This window comes from Drosophila montana, unplaced genomic scaffold (genome assembly GCF_035044405.1).
Source record: "Drosophila montana isolate Dmon_TW-CO22-7 unplaced genomic scaffold, ASM3504440v1 contig_1455_1, whole genome shotgun sequence".
Lineage (NCBI taxonomy): Eukaryota > Metazoa > Arthropoda > Insecta > Diptera > Drosophilidae > Drosophila > Drosophila montana.
Window position 1 is genome coordinate 600,925 of NW_026996406.1, and position 21,155 is coordinate 622,079.

Below are 21,155 nucleotides of genomic sequence, written 5' to 3' on the forward strand. Positions count from 1 at the left end.
TGTCCCCCCCTCTCGTATTAATTGTATATATATTACGCAATTTACTTTTTTAATATAAGAGCTAAAGTACAGCAATTTCAAAGCATTAAATTTAATTCCAACTTCGAATAAATCCCATGAGTGCCAAATTAGTATGCAGTGAAAAATTCCGAAAAAAGTTATATACGAAAAACAGTTTGAAACTGTCACAACTAACAAATTTGCACTAAAAAAGTACACTTGAAAAAACAATAAGAGAATGTTTAAATAAACAAACTCGAAAATATGTTTGCTTTAATATTTTTACGAAAATATATATATAACTACTTTAGATATTAATCGTAACTTTATAATTGTAAAATTCTTTCAATTGTAAAATTCTCTTTAATCCTTAACACATTGTAATCAATTCCCCCTACGAATGTACTATCCAAGTATTTGCGCTATTTAAGTATTAGGCACTATATTTCGGCGTGTGTTCTTTTTATTATTATTATTATTTTTATAAAGACCAAAACGAGCAAAAATAAAATAAATTATGTATACGGAAGGACATATTTTAACTACACTTAAAACAAGTCTTTTGAATTTAAGGATTAGAACAACTAGAAATATGGATATATTATTTGGAATATACATATATGCTATAGATTGCGACTAAAATACTTTTTTTATATATATATGTATATCGATCTGGGAGATCGATTCGATGAGACCTCCGCAATCTCCTCCGCGTTCGGACTCCTCCAATTCGACGCCTCTTTGGAAGGCGCCTAGCCAGTCGATTTGGATGTTTTCCCAATCGCGTTATATAGTTTGCAGTCTGTTTGTTAATGAAGTCCCCGACTTTGGGCACTCCTAGGTCTTTTTCCAAATCGGAAGTTATATATACCAGAGGGAGCAGACAGATAGCGGAGCGTTTTTGCTTGAAATACCCCGATTTTCGTAAGGCTCGATTTTGCAGCAATACCGTAAACTTGAATACCATATCGCCAGGCAGGAGCCTAGGCAGTTTTACTTTGTTTTTTAAAGATACTGTTGAGCAGCCATCTGAATTTGCCTAATCTGCTTTTCAGGGCTCCTGTGATACTTGAGATGTGTTTTACTATAGGTTCAACGCCTCTCTAAGTATTTGTAGCTGTTGTGGATTGCGCAGGAAGACTCCCTGCGGAGCGTTCCTCCTCCCTAAAGCAGATCCGTACTGGTACTTCAGCTGCTCCACCGCTCCGTTTGGGTATGCAATGAAATTTTTCATTTTTGTTCGTCTGCCTGTTTTTTTTTCACAAATTTTGGATTTCCAAACAAAATCCAAAAAACGTGGTATGCAAGTCGATTCCAGAGATCGGTACGAGTTCAAAAAGGTATAACTTTCCAAAATCGGAATTTTTAGCCGAATTATCGGAAAAAACGATAAGATCTTCAAAATTAGAACGGCATATTTTCGCGTTTTTTAAATCGCTGTATCTCGGCCAAATAAGCCCCGATCTTGGAAAGATTGGTCTCGTTCGACTCGTGGTCACGCCCATTTTCGGCCAACATCGTCATGTTTGCAAAAAACATAGCAGTTTTTCTCAAATTGGGCCATTTCTTAGAATTCAGATTTTTTGGTGTCAATCGATAGTCGGGATCCGTACGAGAAGAAGGAGGTATATCATTCCGAAATCGGACATCGGAAATCGGAGATATGGCGCATTATGGCACCCATTTTTTGTACGCCCCAAAATGTATGCAACAAATATTTTCAGCCTAAGCGATAGGCAGCCGCGATCATGCTGAGACTTTGGTATGAAACTTTGCTAAGCAGTGAGTGCACAAACCTGCTGCTATTGCCTCGATTAAATTGCATTGGAGAAAATAGAATTTTTAAAGCGAATTTAAGAAATGTAGCCACACTTCGGAGAAGAATGTTTGCCTGGTTTTATTTATTATGCGATGGTTATTCAAGCAAAAAGTCGACTACTTCCTGGTAGAAAACAGCAAATAAAAACAAAAACAATTAAACTTATGGAACTATGAAGTTTAAGCAACTGCAAAATGCAAATTATGAATTGAAAACCAAATGAAGAGAAGGCAAGCAAATAGCTGGCTAGAAAGGCAATTGAAGAAGAAGAAGTAACCAGTGTCGGAGTCAGTGAGCGGCAATATAATTAAATAAATAGCGCAGCAAATAGACTGGACGCGACTGGGTGTAACCAAGATAGAGTTGGGACTATGGGATTGACGATTGGGGCGGAGCGGGCGAGCGATGCCGCAAATTCAATTAACGCGCGACGAGGCCAAGAAATGAAAACATAAAAAACGCGGGAGAGAGAGAGAGAGAGAGAGGCAGAGAAAAATTATCAAGAAACAAGCATATAAAAAAGTTTCGAACGTGGTGTAAAAACAGCGTGGCAAAAACACAAAAAAAAAAGTAAATCGTAAAAGCCAAACAACAACAAGTGCTAACATAGCCATAGACGAAAGAGGAGCAGTTTTTTTTTTGTTTTTTGTTTTTTACGACTCCAACCGGAAGCTGAGCGCGTTAAAAACTCGACTCCAAACAACTGCAACAACTACAGCAACAACAACAACAAGAGCAACACGGCCGACATTTGAGATTTTAGATATGAACCTCGGTGTCCACAAAGCCGCTAAACCATCGAGGCACGACTTTGCCGCTGCAATTACAGCTGGTCTTTAAAATGCATAAAAAACGCGAAATTATTAATAATAATCAAATCACATATATATACAACATTTAATGACCCCTTAAAGTGCGTCTAATTGGGCGACGTGAGCTGTGGAAATACCGTAAAAGATTCTAAAAGTGGCTCTTCTTCCCTCCCCGTGCTCCGGCCCCGGCTCCGGCGTGCTCCACCTACTGCGCTACGTTCTCAAGCAGACAGAATGGGCACAACGTCAAGACAGTTCATAGCATTACGTTGGGTTACAGACAATCTCTCTAACCAGGCAAAGAGTAGGACGGGGCGGAGTTGGAGGGGCAAGTCTTCACCTTCGCCACCGCAGATGAGGCGTTAATTAGAGTTTAAGCCGCAACGGGCAACAGTTTTTTTTTTTTTATTAGTTGGAAATGAAATTCGCGCATTCAGACGCCAAATTGCAGCACTAACAAGAAAATAAGGAAAAATACTCGTAATTCATTCTTGTCGCTGTTGTTGCTGTTGCTTTTGTTGTTTTTGCTGCTGTTGTTGCTGCTGTTGCCCTCCTGCTGAATTGGGTTAAGTCACAACACGTTGACAATGGCAGCCACAAGAAGATTTTTATAAATTGGTCAACAAGCCGTGGGTTATGCTGGTAATTAGTGGCTATCTGATAGTGCTATGATATTTAACAGATAACTGAAAGTGGCCTAAAAGTGAGACCATAAAGAGAACATTCTCCAACAATAACCAAACAATATTTTCTATAGAAACAATCTGATGCAGCGGTCCTATGTTTTTTTTCCTCAAGACTTAGCTGCATGGATAAGATTTAAAGGTTGAACTATATATAAGAAATATGCATATATTGAGTTTTGACCGAGTTATGAGGGTGGGAAATTTTGACCTATGTCTATGTAAGATATTTGAGGGTCCCATTTTCACATGAATTTCGACCAAAAATAATGTTGCCAGATTTGAATGCCATATTGATCTAGGGGCCAAATCATTAACAAAAAGCCATACTTTATGAAAATCGGTTGAGTTTTGACCGAGTTATGAGGTTGGGAAATTTTGACCTAAGTCTATAAAGGATATTTGAGGGTACCACTTTGACATGAATTTCGACCAAAAATAATGTTGCTAGATTTAGATGCAACATTTATTAAGAGGCTAAACCATGAACAAAAAGGCATACTTTATGAAAATCGGATGAGATTTGACCAAGTTATGGGGGTGGGAAATTTCGACCTATGTCTATATAAGATATTTGAGGGTACCATTTCAACATGAATTTCGACCAAAAATAATATTGCCAGGTTTGGATGCAAAATTTATCTAGACGCCAAACTATGAGGGTGGGAAATTTTGACCAATGTCTATGTAAGATATTTGAGGGTACCATTTTTACATGAATTTTGAGTAAAAATTATGTTGTCAGATTTAGATGTCAAATTGATCTAGAGGCCAACCCATGAACAAAAAGCCATACTTTATGAAAATCAGTTGACTTTTGGCCGAGTTAGGAGATTGGGAAATTTAGACCTATGTCTATATAGGATACAAGCGGGTATACCCCGGCTTTGCCCTTGGCACGTATAAAATAAATTCTCTCAAAGATCTTTGAAAATAAGTTTGAAACCGACCGGACGGTAAACAAAAAAACTTCATAGAAACGTTTTTCACGATTTTTCCACACAAGCGGGTGGAATTTCCCGAAACCCCGAACGAAGCTTGCCAGGTCTAGTCTAAAATCTATTTTGGCACCAAGATTCGTTACAATAAGTTTTAAGGGGAATATATAGCATCTGTCGCTTAACTGGCCTACTTAAATAATAAAGAGCAAAACTTAAAGAACAGCAAAAAATGTGATTAAAAAAGCGAAATGAGGCGTCGCATATATATTTCTTGTTATATGAAAAATCATTACAGCTGGGTGCTAGCTATAAACTGTGAAACCTAATGCTATAAAAATCTCTTAATTATAGCTGTTGAATATATATATCAATTGCACAAGTGCTAGAGAGCAGCATAACAACTTTATGGCTTCAAGAATGTTTTTCTAAAAAACCATTAAATAAATCGCAGCTAACCCTCGACACACAGTTCAAGTACACGAGCCTGGCTTCCTATTATATTGCAACATGCGAGTTCTTGAGCAGAATGTTGGCATTTATTTGCCAACCTGTGCGATTTTCTCGGCTTCCCTTTTAGCTCCAGGTAGACTAACCCACCCGCTGGCCAGCTGTCAATACGCAACATTCATTATATCTGCTGGCGAAAGTTTTCATTTTTAGCAAATTCATTTTAGCCTCAGCAGCTTCTGCTGCACATTTTGTTTAACAACAACAACAACAACAACAACGACGACAAGATTTGATGGCTAATTATTTATTTCGTGTTTAATGCCGTGTTGAGGTGTCTGCCTTCACATCAAACATATTTATGACTCTGTGACTCCATGTGACTCCATGTGACTCCTCCAGTGAGCCGGGGCATTAGCTACTGTGCTTGGCTAGCATCATATTGATTGATTAGCTGCTCCATGGCCGCTGGCAGAGATTTGCATGGCACAGCGATAGTTAGGATGGATGGCTTTTGGAGTTTCGAATTTCGGTTTTCTATTTTCATTCAAACGAACTTGATAGAGCGCTGACAATAGATCTTAAAGACAGTTGGGCGGTTCGGGGGCTGTCATTAGAAAATCCAGCGCATAACTTTCTTTCAAATCATTAAAAACCCAAAACACAACAACAGAAACAAAAACACAAATTAGACAACAACATGACAAAAGGCCAGCTAATAGTATCCGCCTTATAGAATCGACTGATGAGCGAAGAACTACCAAGCATTGCATGTCTTAAAGTTTTTCTTCTTGGTGTTCTACGTAAATTTCTTCATTTCTTTTTTTTTGGCCACTTTTACTCCACTAATTAGCCACGTTTTGTTGCCCCTCCTGGCCCACCTGCCCACCAACAACTGCAAAATTAGGCTGCCCCACAGGTTGAGGCGCTTATGAATTTAATTGCACAACATTAGGCAGCTGCCTTATCAATTTTCCCGGCATAATTATTCTTAATATTTTTACTCAACTCTCATGTACGGCTTTTTGTTTCTTTCTCTTAAGCTGCACCTCTTCCTCAGGCGCTGACACAGGAAGCTGGGAGAAAGATTTCACCTGTTGCTGCCAACTCTTTTTCTTAGAAAGTGAAATTTTAACGGCGCTTGTAATTTGCCTTTCCGCAGCCCAAGAGCCCAAGAGCCCAAGAGTTGCTGCTCAGCGCGCCCCAATGATAAGCCATTAATCAGAGCTATTAGAGGGCCACCGAAAAAATTGTGGTACTCTGTTGTAATTGATTCAAATTGATAAACGGGCGGTCTCTGCGCAAATAACGCAAAGTGTTGGAAGCGTAATGGCTTTTTAATGCCAAACCCAATGGAGCAAGGGCGAGAGTGAAAGTAGACGGACTCCTCCGACGAGATCTCTGCTATGCTATCTATATGCAAAAATCGTATAAAAAGACACAAAAAAAAACCTAATGGATTTCTTAGCATGCACTGCGATAACGAATCTGTTGATTGCCCACTGGCAATAAACTGCAACAATAAAGCAATAGCAATAACAATAACAAAAACAATAATAATAGTAACTGGAGAAAAAAGCTTTCTTTGGGTGTGCCAAAACTCGGGATACCCTTGTGAACTTTTCAGTAGTTGTCAGATTTTAGCAGAAATTTTGTGATATGAAGGAAGACTGTGAACAATTAAAAATATTTTAGATACTCAAAGAAAACTCGCCTTTCAAATTGAAGCATTAATCATATTTGATATCAAGTTAAGGAAAATCCATAAAAAAGATTCTTATGTCACAAAACTAAGAAAAAGTTATTAGAAAGAAAAACTATAAGAATTTACAAACTATACAAACTTTCTTCAACAAAGTAAAGCATATTTTATTTTATATTTAAGCAAAGATTAAATCATGTTGTTGAAATGAGAATTTTGTTATAAGCTTAAGGAATTATAATCTCGTCCAAATTCAGACCAGCTTCGATGTCATATACCTATCCCACAAAATATATATCGATCCACCCAGTTGGTTTATGCCTATGCAAATTGTATTCCTAGTATGAGAAGTGGAAGCTGCACTAAGTTTAATTAGCATAGCCTTAAACACAGCCAAGTGCCCATAGTCTAGTCAGAGTCAAATATGGCTAGCTTCAAGCAGCTGTTGCGGCTGATCGTAAATACAAATCGTGTCGAGCTTCTTCTGATGGACATTATTGCTTTATAATACCCTTTCTACGCATGTTTATGACTGCAGGGTATAATAATAATAACAATAGTAATCTTATAGTGCAATGCCGAGTCATCAGCGCTGCACAAAGAAAGCGACAGACTTGCAAATCATGCATAACAAAAAACAAAAAACAAAAAACAAAAAAAAACGAGAAAAAAAGAGCCATTGAAAAATCCACATGCGTTTCCATTCATCTAACCCCTTGATGAACCCGCGCCCCGCCCCCTCCCCCCTCTCAAGTCGAGATGCCTGCCACATGCAGATGAAATTGAAAGTAAGACCGCGCTTCGTGGGGGCCTCTTCAAGTCCGCGCCGATGCAGTCGATTATTTTCTAATTACAAAAGCAAAACTCTCCAACTCCAACTCTAAAACTCAACTACAATCCATCTCAGGAGCCAACATTCAATCTGTCGTCGTCGTCGTCGTGGTTCAAGTGAAGAAAATGTTTTCCAATTCCGAAGACGAGACGTGCTTTGTGCCGAAGGTGTTAAGTATGCAAATGACAGGGCAGTCGTCAACATGTTGTTACATTGGTAATAACAATACTAACAACAACAACAACAACAACAAAACAGTTATGTTGTAATATTTACAAGCGAACATTTCGGATATTCGTAGGCGACCGGGTAAAAGCGATTTGACCCCAAAGAAAACTGAAGTCGTATCCAAAATCCAAATCCAAAAAAAAGCCAAAGCCAAAGGCAAAGGCGAAGATTCGCATCTTTTTTTTTGGTTACTTTTACATGTGCGCCGCGTGTACTTTCTCTACTTAGAGTTTAGCTGGTAAACGCGGTTTTTCCACTCGCCAACTCGCTGCTTCTTCTTACCTTTTTTATTTTCTATACCCTTGAAGCGGGTGGCGTTAGTTTGTTATCACACATGTAAAGGAGCACAATTGGTTTATTGAGTGTAAAGATATCATATTGGGAGTATCCATTCAGCTGCATGTTCTATGTTAACTGGACTTTCTGAGAAGCTGGGTTGATATGGATCTTACTGGATCTTACTTTTGACTCTAGGTATTAGATATATGAGAATCGTTCAGTTCGCTTTGCTATAACATATAGCTGGCGTAGGAAATATCGGTCCGACTATGTATATTGTTAATATTGCTATATCCGAATATATATATTCTTATATATATAAATTCCAGAGAAATGGAATGTCTAGAAAAAAAGCCCCTTTATCTCCTTAAGTGGACTATATAAACAACTAATTGGATTCAATTGCCTTTAATACTTATCTAAACATCATTCAGATTGTTTAATTCTCGCTACATCTTTTGAATAAGCACAGAGTATTTGCACTTCTTCATTGATGCATCGCCTTGTTCTATGTCGTTTTTTTTGTGTATTTGTTTTTGAGTTGCCTTGCCTTTTTGGCCGCGCCTAATCGAAACGTGTGCCCAATCTGGCCAGAGAAGTAAGTTCGCGGCCAGATATCGCTATATTAATGAGCTGCTGGGCACGCAGGCCTTGGGACAGGAAAGAGAGTAGACAGCGCTTTGATGTTGTAATTAACTCTCATTAGAGGCATAGAGGCATCCCAGCTAGATTCGCGTCTCAGTTTAAGTTTCACTTTCGCTGCAACAATATCAACAAAACTGTTTAGCTGTGCTATATTTAAGTATTTACTTGGACAACAAAAGGCCAAACAAAGCAAAACTAAAAGCCAAATAAACTTTAAATCTCGCACGAGTTTTTTTTTTACCTTCCTTCTTTCTTTCTTTCTAGCTTTCGGCCAAGCGAATTCGCATCTAGAGGCGCGTTGATTGTTTTTCTTCTACCCAAAAAAGAAATAACAGCACGGGGCTTGGCTAGACAAACGATCATGGGAAAATAAACGATAAGCAAAGCTTTTTTTTTTTTTTTTTGGTTACCAAGTGCCAAGTCCATTGCCAATTTCGAGCAGTTGACCAAAGAAAGTAAAGCTTGGCTTAGCAGAATCCCGCAGCGTCCCCAGCATTAAGCTTGGCTTTGAATTTGGCTTAGGGTCTGGCTCTGGCTCGCAATCTACGTGCTCAAGTGACCTGCTGCGTAATTAATGACAAACAACGCATCAAATTCAAATCCATCCTTTTGAAAACTCTCGGCGCTTCACCCTAGAGATGTGCACGAGAGCGTGAGACTTTTATATTTGCGTGAGTCACGAGCATTTTGCCAAGGCTAAAACTTTGTAAGGATTGCAGTTTCTATGCGATATATAAACTAACTTCGAGTTTAAAGTTCACTTTCAGCTCGTGAGTCGTGAGCTTATCTTCTGAATTTTCGTGCGTGAGTCGTGAGTCATATCCATATGTCGTGCCTGACTCACTAATGTAAGCACAATACAGCAGGCGCCTAAAACTTCGAATTGGGAACAAGAAATCATGTTCTTAATAATATTTTAAGCGTAAATTTTCTTTGACAACTTAATTTCATGCGCTTGCGTGTTTCTGAGCTCATCTAGGCACACCTGAACCCATCTCTAGCTAATCTATTGGAATTTTTTACAGCGTTTACTTGACGCTCGTTAAAACTTTCGGCAAACTTTCGTCGCAAATTGGCTAAATAAACACACACACGCAAAAAGCGCAACAATTTGTGCGCCAAATATGCTCATATCCTGTTTATAATAATTGTTTAAACACTAATACGAAAAAAAGAAGACGAAAAAGAGTAAATTGCTAAACAGCTCGCAACTTTCCATTTCAATAGCTTAAGCTCAAGTAAACCCAGCGCACAAAATCAAATTAATAATAAAGTCGCGACTTTGGCAGGCGCGAAAAAAAAAGGCGAGATGGCAAAAATCTAATTTAGGTGCAGAGAAAATCAAGCGCATCGCACGGCGGGCATCCTCTTAAAGGTTGCTTTTTTTCTTATTTTTTTTTTGGTTTTTTCTTAACGAACTGACAGAAATGATGATGATGTATGCGCCTTGGCAGGCCATCAACTTTGAAGTTGCCAACTGGATGCTGAGAGCCGAGAGCTCCGAGCTGGACGAGGCAGTTGCCATGACATTATCAGCAGTTTTAACGGGCAAAGTTGCCAGTAGCGGGCGTAGCTGGAGAGGGGCGGAGGGGATGAGGGGGGGGGAGGGATGGTTGAGTGGGCGCTGCAAGTGCATTTAATGAAGCCGCGCCACGCTATTCCCTGGAAACAAAGCAACAGTTGTCAGGCAACCCACTTCCCGCCTCCCAAAGCCACGCCCCAATTTACCCGGTTTTTTTTTTTTTTTTTTAAATTGAATATGCAACAAATGGCAATAACAATTGCATTAAGCGAACGGCACTCGAGGCGACGCTCATAACAATTTTAAATACATTTTTAATGAACTCGTAAAAATCATTAAATTATACTGCAACCAGGTGGCATGAGGCAGTTAGCAGTTGCATCTGTCTGTCTGTCTGTGTGTGAGTGTGTGTGTGTGTGGCAGTTGCAACATGTGCGAAACACAAAGAGCAAGACTTTAAGCCCAATTTAAGCCGGCATTAATTTCATTCAATTAAATTGCCACCCATTTGAACTCTAATTGATTAGGACAATCTATGCAAATGCCTTTTTAAATGCTCCCGAAAAAATATAATCCGCAACTTGACAGTCTTTAAATATGCATAAATATACATGAATTTTTGAATTGCTGAAGCCATTTGGTTATTAAAATGCCAAACAGAGCGCACAAAAAAAAAACGCTTTAACGAATTCAACAACAACAATTCGTCTAGCTTTAGTCGACTGGCAGACACCTTATCAATATATTAATATTAATATTATATTAATCTTTAATAATAAAGTTAAGCATATTTGTCAGATTTAAGTTAGAAATATCAAACAAGATTTATTTAAAAGCTTTTAAATAAAAGTTAAAATTTGATTATCTTACTACTTTAAAATATTTACTAAACTAGAAAGTACGACATCGAAGATTTAGTAGCCTTGTGGACATTTGCTTTACGACTTTGCAGATATGTGAGAATTGTGAAGCTTGTAAGAGCTGAGTTTGGTAAAAATATCTTGATAAAAGGAATATTTTGCCATGCAAAACTTAGTTTTCGAATGATTCTTTCTATAGAGATATGTAATATAGTAGTGCGATTTTCATAAGTTTATGCTCATATGTAAACAGAATAGATTAGATAGTAAATGCTGAAGTTGCTCAAGATGTCTTGAAAAACAATAAAGGTGTATTATACAAGAACTTCATATTCGACCGAACGTTCCTATGTCAGCTATATAACATAGTAGTCCGTTCCGGCCGGTTCCAATATACTAGGCACTGCCTGCATCAGAAGGCTTTTGCCAAGTTTCATGACGATAGCTTTAAAACTGAGAGACTAGTTTGCATAGAAAGAGAGCAAGATATAATATTGAAACCTGAGAGATTGATTTGCAAAGAAAGAGAGAGTATCTATATTAGATACTTTATGGAATCGGAGATGTCTCCTTCCAAGCGCAACACATTTCGGGACAAAATTATAATACCCGTGTACAAAGGGTATAAAAAAAAAGCAATATTTTTTTTGATTTAATTTGATAAATTTTGATAAATTTGGGGCCCAAATTTGGTTGAGTTTAGCCAGAAGCTCGAGCACGGTGCCTGGATGTTTAGTTGCCTTATCTTTTTCCTTCGAAAAGTTCTTCAGAGCCTGAGACTCCCACAAAATAGTTGTTTAGTAACCTATGTAATTAATTCTTTTAGGCATTTGTTTTATTATATCTGTATCTATATTTATAGCGACTAAATTTATGTGCTCCTCTGGTTCTAACTTTAAGAAATAGTTTGTTAAACCTTTTAAAAACTTAAAAATAAAATCGAAAAAAAAGTGTAATAATGCAAAAGTTAACACAGAACACCCATCATTTACCGACAGGGTATAAATGGGACAAGGAAACCCAACAACAACAACCACAACGACGACGACAGAAACGACAACAACAACAGCTCACACTTTGCGTCCAAAGTTTCTACAGCACGCAAAGTGGCCACTGAGGATGCTGGCAACCAGGCAGGCAGGCAGTCAGGCAGGCCGTCTGCTCTGGTGGTAATTAAGAGCGTGGGATGACGGCAAACCGCTCCGAAGAGCACTTGCAAAAATATGCGCAGAAAATGTAAAAATGTCGTAGAAGAAAAAAATAGAAAAATAAAGCAAGTAGGAAAAGTAAAATCATGAAATATGTGAAACATGCCCCGAGCTCAACTGATTTCAATGGAAGACGACGACAACCACAACAACAACAACAAGACGACAGCCAGGCCAGAGCCAGAGCCAGAGCCAGAGCCAGAGCCTGAGAATCGGGGTCAGAAAAACACTTTCATCGCCGGGGCCAAAGAATCCATAAACCAATTTGCGTTTTAGCATAAGAATGCAGCACTGGAATCGAGCAATATGACAAGACAGATTGAGATTGAATATTATATGATTTAATTAGCATATCAACGAGACATAGCCCAAGAGCTCTACATAGATATCTATAGAGAAAAAGGGAGAGAGACTCGTGTGTTGCAAGCTTAAACACAGTTAGAAAAAATGCAAATGCGTTTGCCTTGCGTTAGAGGGAACAACAGAGATTAGACTAGCCAGACAAAAGGCCCAGTTGTCAGTTAGCTGTGAGTTCTTCTTATTCTTCTTGTTGTTGTTATTGCTGCTGCTTCTATTGTCCATGGCTGGCTGTGGGTCACAGTCAATAGCGTTTGACACCCTTTCGTTGCCGTCTGCATAACTGTGCGCCCAGCTGACCCATAAATGGACATGCATTGACTATACTTTACATAACCAAATAATAAAAGTACTTACAGTCAGTCATAACGATTATTATGTGTACTTTTTGCCTCTGGCAGCTGGTGTAATTTCCACTAGAACATTATGAGCTTGTTGTGAGTGCAAATAGTTGGCCTGCCTGGGCCTGGGTAACTGTGCGTATGCGCAATGTCTGAAAAGTGGCACAGCAGCCGCGACCCACAGCAAGAAGGCAGCGCCAATGCACTGAGAGAAACTGACGAATAAAAATGCTTGAACTAAAAATAAAGCTATCCAAAATTCTAGTTTAAGAAACTGTAAGGGGGATTAATGTCGTGCAAAACTTGAGCAAAAGAAGTTAAGAAAAATACAAAACTTTAAGATAAAAGAAAAGCTTTAAGCTAATTGGCTTTAGAATGGTTGATTTATAAGCAATATATAATGTATAAAACCTTGGGCTTTTGTGGACTTTCAAGAGCTTCCATGTGTTTTCAAGTGCTTTTTGTTTGTTGTAAGGAATAGCAGCTATTCGTATGCGTTTAGCAGAGCATTAAGCTTACGGCAATATTGGATCAATTTATTCTTTAATCTAGCCTAGAGCTTTCATGTGCTTCAATTTGCTTTCCAGTGCTTTTTTGTACGAGAATGTTGGTATTAGATCAATATGATCCGCTTAAAAGAGCTTTAAGCTTGCGATGTAGATTATTTAATTTAGGTAAGGAGCTTTCAGATTATCTCTTAGAAGCTTTCATGCGCTTTCATGTCTATCCGTGTGCATTTAAAGCTATTTAAGAGATTAATGCACTTTTATAAGCAAAATATAATCCCAAAAATGATTGCAACTTTACAGCATATAAATCAATATTTTAAGGCAGTGTCATCGAAGATTGGAAAATTATGTGTTCAATTTTTGAGAATAGTTTCTAAAAGTATATGTAGTTGACTAATTTTTCTCTCAGTGTATAAAGTAAGTAGATAGAAGTTGGCACATTGTCGCCGATAACAGCAATTGGCATTGCAACACTCGCTAACAACTTTATTGTGCTGCAGCACAAAAAGAGAAAGAGAGAGATGAGAAGAGAAAGAGAGAGGGAGAGAGAGAGAGCAATTGAGACAGAGACAATGCGTGTAATGTTGTTGCGGCTGTAGCCCCGAAAAATGCACTGCATCGAGCTCTGTCACATTCGCTGTGGGTTGAGGGTGATAACTTTCAACGGTTTCACGTTTGAAATTGGCTGCGACGCTGCGACCCAAGGCGGCAGACTCTGTGGGAAATTAATGAATTAAGAGGAGACACTGGCGGTAAGAAGAAAAAAAAAGTAAAAAATGGAAATAAGTAATGCTCACATTACATTAGCGGCAGCCGCTGTTGCTGTTGCCGCCAAGTGGCAGGCAACTTCTTTAACTCATTTCCACGACACTCAAATGAGTAAAATTATTGCGGTTAAGTACGCGAACGAAAAGATTTTTCGCGACTGCAGCTAAAAATCGGAAAGTTAGCAAAAGAAAAGTCTCCTTGTTGTTGCTTGTTAGAAGACGAAGAAAAAAATTGCCAAGCGTCGCCAACGCGTCGAGGGAATTTTCGAGGCTGCCTTTTGTTCGACTCGACTCGAATTCAACTGCAACTGCAACTGCAACTCAACTGCAACTCAACTCGACTGGATGGCAGATCGTGAATTAAATTTAAACGGCAGAAATACAAAATAAATAAATGGGACAAGTGAGCGCATCGCATCAGAAAAGACCAACAAACGACTGGTGTGGAAATTATAGGGCTATAAGCGATGGCCAATGCTAGAGATGGACGCGTGTTTAAATTATTTCAAATGCAAAATCAACAGAAAACATGATGTGGGGCATTCTGAGAAAATGATAATTATATGTGAAACTATTCGAACTACCAAATACAGATAAAGTATACATATATATAAATATAAAGATATGTAGATCAAAGTCGTGTTTAGAAATAGTCGTGTTTACAGTCCATGGAACCCGATATTACGTACCAGCTAAGACTGAACCCAACTATATTTTTGTATATAATTTTTTTTTTTATATAGTAATTTACTTTCTGCTTTTCTTAAAGGATTTTTTTACATTTGCCGTGATTTGTCGTGTTACAGTCGTGTTGAGTTGTGCTAAAATCGTGCTCGGCCTAGTTCAGTCGTGTCTTCGTCGGGCTTCCTCGTGTTTTCGTCGTAGTCAGCTCTCTTTAAAAGTGCTATGTCGAGATAACGCTATATTCAGTCGAGCTTAATCGTGATGAGTCACATCTGAAGCGTGCTCAGTCCTTGGAATTCGGTTAAAAGTCGTGTTTCATCTAGTAACTCGTGTCTATCTAGTCGTGCTCCGTCGTGCTTAAGACGTGCCTCTTCCTGTCTAGTCGTGCTTGGTCCACTTCAGTCGTGTTAGAGTCTTGATCAGTTCGTCTCGATCGTGTTTCAGTCGTTAAGTCGTCTTAAGTTGTTTAAACACGCACGATGCCGACGATAGGTTTCTGTGCAGCGTATTCGTGTCACGACCCGCTGCCAACGCCAAAAGCAAAGCGGCAAGAGTCAATGCCGGGCTACGGGATACGTCTCGTGTTGCCTTGTCATTGATAGGCCGCAAGAAAAGTACACGAAAGAAAGAAATCAACATGATCAAGCACTGAGCTAACGATACTCCGGGCAGGCGGTAGATGCGACCAAATTGGCACATTAGACAAATTGTTGCAGACAGCGCCAAGGCAAAGCCAACAACTCAATAACCAAACGCAGCGGCACAAACTGCAATGCAAAACGGGCTAAAACTGTAACTGAAGTTCATAAATTGAATATGGCCACAACGGCTGCCTGTCAACCGCAATGCGAAGACGAAGACGAAGAAAAAAAACTATCAGTCAATCGTCAGAGTCTCAGTTTGCGATCTCAGTCACAGTGTCAGAGGTGCGATCAGATGTCAGGGCCCCAACGACTCTCTCAGACCTCAAACCAGAGCCCGCGCGCACCATTTAACAATGCCGCACAATTTAAGCCATCATTGACCCATTTAAGAGCTAACAGCCAGCCCCTCTGGGGATTGATGCTGTTTCTGTTGCTGTTGCTGCTTCTGGTTCTAGTTCTGGCCAGCACTTTTTTGGGCTCTATCTGCCATAAAGTGTCGCCATTTAATTGGCCTGAAAGGCGGCAACTCTGCCGTCTCTGCCGCTTGCCAAATATGTCGCAAGTGTCTCGCTGCTGACGCGCACTTAACATGACTTTGACACTTTGGGCCGTGTCCAAAGCGCTGCGTAAGTCATCTTTGGTCTTTGTGCCCTGTAAGGTTTAGTATCAGGCAGAGTATATAGGCTTCCTGGCCGTTTGTATTTTGGAAGAAAATGGGGTATGTTGGGCCTAAGAACTTTCGGGTTGTCTGACATATTCAAAAATAACTAAATTTGTATAACATTCTCTCCAGGTTCAAGTTTCGAAAATTCCACCCATCCTGGCTATAAAATGGTGCTCAACAGCTAAATGGACGAAGTTTCAAGATTCGTCTAATTGCTTTAATAGTTTATTCTCAAAGGTTATTTCATTCAAATCTTTATCCGGGCACTAGTCTTACACCAGGCTCAGCACAAGTTAACTTTATATTTCTGCACGTGTGTGCATGTGTGTATGTATTCACGTGTGAATGTATGCATGTATGTATGAATGTATGTATGCATGTACATATATATGTATATTCTCTCTACCAAACGCGGACTAAGTTTCCTTTACGTTTTTATATGTGTGAATGCATGTTTGCATGTTTGCATGTATGCATGTATTTGGTAATGTTTGTCTGCATGTAAGCATGTATGTATGCATGTGTATGTGCATGCTTGTATGCATGTGCATGTTCTTTTCTCCTTCACCAAACGTTAACTAATTGTACTTTACTTTTTTAATAACTTCCTTCTCTGCGCTGCAGCCCTGCAGGTTTTCATGCATTTTATTATAAGTGTTACTGTGTGTCAGATGTGTGCCAATCCTAAAAAATCTTTGTGGGTGTATGTGCAGATGTATGTAAGTATAGATTTATGCATGTATGTATGTATGCATGTATGTATGTATGTATGCATGTATGTATGTATGTATGCATGTATGCATGTATGCATGTATGTATGTACGCATGTATGCATGTATGTATGTATGTCTGCATGTAAGCATGTATGTACTTGTGTATGCATGCATGTATGCCTGTATGTATGTTTGTGCGCATGTTTACGTGAATGTTTGTACATATATATGTTCGTACGTATGTATGTGCGCATATATGTATGTATATATGTATGTATGTATTTATGTATTGTATGAACTGTATTTATTGTATGTACATATGTATACATACACCAAACCTAAAGTAAGTTCTAGCTATTAAAAAGATCTTATTTTTAAATGATTCCCCACTATGCGATTCTCATAAACACTATTCTATCTAATGCACTCTCCTTAACTCTCTTTTGCTAACTCTTTTCTACTGGAAACAGAGTATCTTGCAGTCGTAAGCTGTCGATTGCAAAGTTTGAACTCTTTAGTGACTCTGCAGTTGTTGTTGCTGATGTGATGGTTGGTGGTGTTGCTATTGTTGATGTTGTTGATTTGAACACTAAGAATTTTTCGTCATGCGCTTTAATTAAATTTTGTTTTGGCTTGGATTTCTGAATGTCATTCTAGCCGTGGCCAAGACGGTGACTGTGTCTCGGATTCTGAGCGTATTGTGCCTTGCCGTCGCTCGCATGTGATGTCACTCACATGGCCAAAACCGGCTACTTGGCCATTTGAAGTTCATGGCTTCACACTCGTACACACACACACATAATTACAAATTCATTTGGCACAATTATGCGGCACAGTTGTTGCAGTTGACTGTTGGCTGCTGCACGCCAGGCAGCCCGAGCGACACACATTTAATTGCATTTGGCAAACGAGCGCAGCAACAAGTGCCACAAGTGCCACAAGACTTCACACACAAGCACACACAAAGTTGCAACAAAGTCAACAGCAGCGGGCAGGCTCTAAAAATAAAAGACGCAACACACGCGAATCCCAATGCGAATGCGAATCACTGAGACAATTGCCAACGCATGAAAATTGCTGCCTAGGCACTAAATTAAAAGCTTAATGCGACCAGCCCACAGATATTACAGCTCCAGAGCACAGTAGAGCCCCTGGTAATGCCCCCCCAGGGCTACAACTGGGCTGCTCATTCATTGGTGTCTTGTGAAATGTTTATTCTGCAAACAACACTTGGCACGATTTTAATTTGCTTTTAGTGCTGTAACTCATTGAGCCAACTGATAAATGGAAATGAGCACAATTAGTCGTGGGGGGTGTGCCGCAATCTTTTACTGCAAATGCATCTGCATCTGCATCAGCAACTGCATCTGTTTGCTGCAAGTAAGATTTGCAGACCGCAGGCACAGATTGCAGCTGTTGGCTGGATTCGCCAACTGGTTTAAGCGGCCTTTTATCTTGTGGCTATCTATAAAATTTATCAAGATAAACCGGCTAACAGAGCGCATATAATAAATAAAACAAATATGAAAATCGAAACGTTGGAATACAAGATATTTTCACCAGATATTCTAGCATTACCGCCAATTAGTAACTCTAGCTAAATCATAAATTATTGTTCAAGTTTTTCACAAATATGTTAAGTTGAATCTGTTAATGCACAATGTTAAAAATTACAGAGAAAATATTTTCTCTCAGTAATATAACAAAAAACAAACAGCAAAAATAACATTTTAAATACTCCTGTTAATTCACATATGTAAAAGTTCCTGTTAAGAATTATATAATATACAACTGTTATCTAATATAACATGCCGTAGCGTTTGTCACACTGTTATCATAAAATAGTAAGAGCTCCAATTCTTTGAAACATCTTCTTTTAATTACTTCTAGCAATTAACAGCACTGCGAGTTAAAGCTTATAACTTGAAGGTTGTATCGACATTAATAACAGAGTTTGCTGACAAGTTCAAAGAAAACATTGTTGTGTATGCTTATGTAACATAGAACTGTTAAATCAAATGCCATATAACTGTTAACTATATCCATAACAGGCATATGATAAAGAGGTATTCTTTTGCATATTACTCTAAGTAAAAGCTTGGCACAGATGTTAATTTCCATTTAAAAACATGTTCACATAACATTGTTAGATAGATAGTTAGCATTTTATATAACTATTTTGCATAATACTGTAAGTAAAAGCCTGTCTTAGCTGTTAGCTTATATTTGATATATAAAGCACAAAGTTAGTTCATTTATGGCATTCGCCAAGTTCCCAGCCAAGGCAAATGACCTGGGAAAGTCTGTTGAACCCTCAAGAACTACCCAAAATTGCCAGTTAGGCTTAGCATAAATTCAATTTGCAGCCAGGGCAATTACCAAGTCAGCGACTTGATCCGTTTGTCTGACTCTCGAGCATTATGCAATGTCTTAGGCAGGCACACATCAAATGGCCACTGGTTGGACCTGATTGTTTCAACACCAACTGTGCAGCCGCAATGTGGCCGAGTCAACGAACCTGTGACAGCTGGGCGCAAAAGCTGTCCATCATGGGGGCACACCGAAAGTCGTATGCCCCATGCAACGGTACCCGGGCATAAGCCCAAACGGCAAATGGAGTATTAAAAGAACTTCACATGTTACAAAAGAGGCCCAAAAAAAAAACAACAAATTATAAGAGGCAGGTAAAGCACCGGCAGGCAGTAGCGGCAACTGCCACGAGAGTATTTAATAACAGCGAAACGGGAACGGGCGTATGCAACTCGGGGGCGCCGCTAATGAGCGCCAAGCGGCAACTGGACCCCCCCTGAGGAACTGTGGCAGACATCATAAACAGCTAATAGACGCGGCCAGCGACAACTTGATTAATTGAAACTAAATGGCCCAGCGGCAGAGCTGAACTCGTACCCGAGGATGCTGCGTGCCTTGCAACAATTACAAAAACGGCAGTTGGCTGCAACAACAACAGCAACAGCAGCAGCAGGAAATGCAACAAGCACTTGGCCACAATTAAGCAAATGACAAATGACATCAAATTGCATGCAAAATGGGAAAATGTAAAAGAAAAAATTGCTGAGAATCGAACTCGGCGCATTTGCAGGATGCGAGCCACAGACAGACATATTAGACTGTTTGCGGACTTAATGCCAAATGCCGCACAAGGCCATGCGTCGGAAGATAAAGTGTTGCACGGTCATTGAACGGCAGCAACATGAGCAGCAGCAGCAGCAACATAAGCAGCAGCAGCAACATGAGCAGCAGCAACGACAACAGCAACATTCCAAGTCGCTGGCCGTTAGAAGCTGCGCAGTTTTAATAAATTTAAATGTGGCCAACAATGCAATCATTTAAACGGCAACAACAATTGGTAATTGAAGCAGACACAAGTTATGCGGCGCAGGCAGCAAATGTTGCTGCTGTTGCAATGGCAATGGCAACTGTTGCAGCAGATGTGCAGCTTGTGCAGCTTATCACCGAAATTTGTTGCAGCTCTTTTGTGCCGCATTTGCTGCGGATAACGTTTGCAATCGCGTCTTGCATAATGCACGGCAGCAACATGCCGTGCAACAGCAGCAACATCTCCGCTCTAACTGTACTTGGGCAACTTGGGCTATCTACAGCCGCATTACACAAATAACATCTAATAATAGTAATAATTCAAATTAATTTCGCACCCAGCACCAAAGTGGTAACTATTTGAAATCATTATGTGATAAAGAGAAGGCGCAATGGCAACTGCGCACAGGCGAACACCACAGACAGAGAGAGAGAGGGAGAGAGAAGCGAGGCAAAAAGAAGAAGTTGCAGCCAGGCATTTTATCGCTGGCTAAAAAATCAGCAGCAATTTGCAAAAGAGTGGAATCATTTGCACTATTAAAATAAAAATGAAGACAAAACTTGCAGATAAAGCGAAAATAGAAATAAGAATTTCAATGCAAAAGGCAGGCGAGTAGAAAACAACAACAACAACAGCAGCAACAACAGCAACAGCAGCAGCAGCAACTGAAAGCCAATAGAGCGTTTGCAGCAGCAGCAACAATTGCTAGGAAAAAGTGCAGACGCCGCTGCGGCAACAAAAATTACCGCCAAAGACCAAAAGATCAAACTGCAGGGAAATAAACAACAACAACAACATCACCAGCAGCAGCAGCAGGAGCTACAACAACAACAACAGCAGCAGAAAAAGCAGTTGCCCAGGAAACAACAGCAGCAAAACGAACCACAATAGCTACAAGTAAGAGTGCTCTAGTCGAGATTGTCCGGCTAGCAGATACCCTAGACTCAGCCCTTCGCACCTATTTATATTTGCAGCAGCTGTGCTTCTTCTTAACTCTTTGAGGAACTCTTCCCCATACTTTGAGGAAGGGCATTCTTCTCTTGTGCCTTTTGTCTACATTCAAGCGTGTGAATATCTAAAAATTAATTGGAATAGAGTGAGCTAGAGTATCCAAGAAAAAGTATTAATATAAAATATTCCTGATCTGTGTAAACTATACGA

At 39.5% G+C, this 21,155-nt stretch overlaps 1 protein-coding gene across 1 annotated transcript in view; it reads right to left on the reverse strand.

Annotated features, from left to right (window-relative positions):
• LOC135431703 (elongation factor-like GTPase 1) overlaps positions 1-21,155 on the reverse strand; it is a 96,097-nt gene that overhangs the window by 30,747 nt on the left and 44,195 nt on the right. The window lies entirely within an intron of this gene.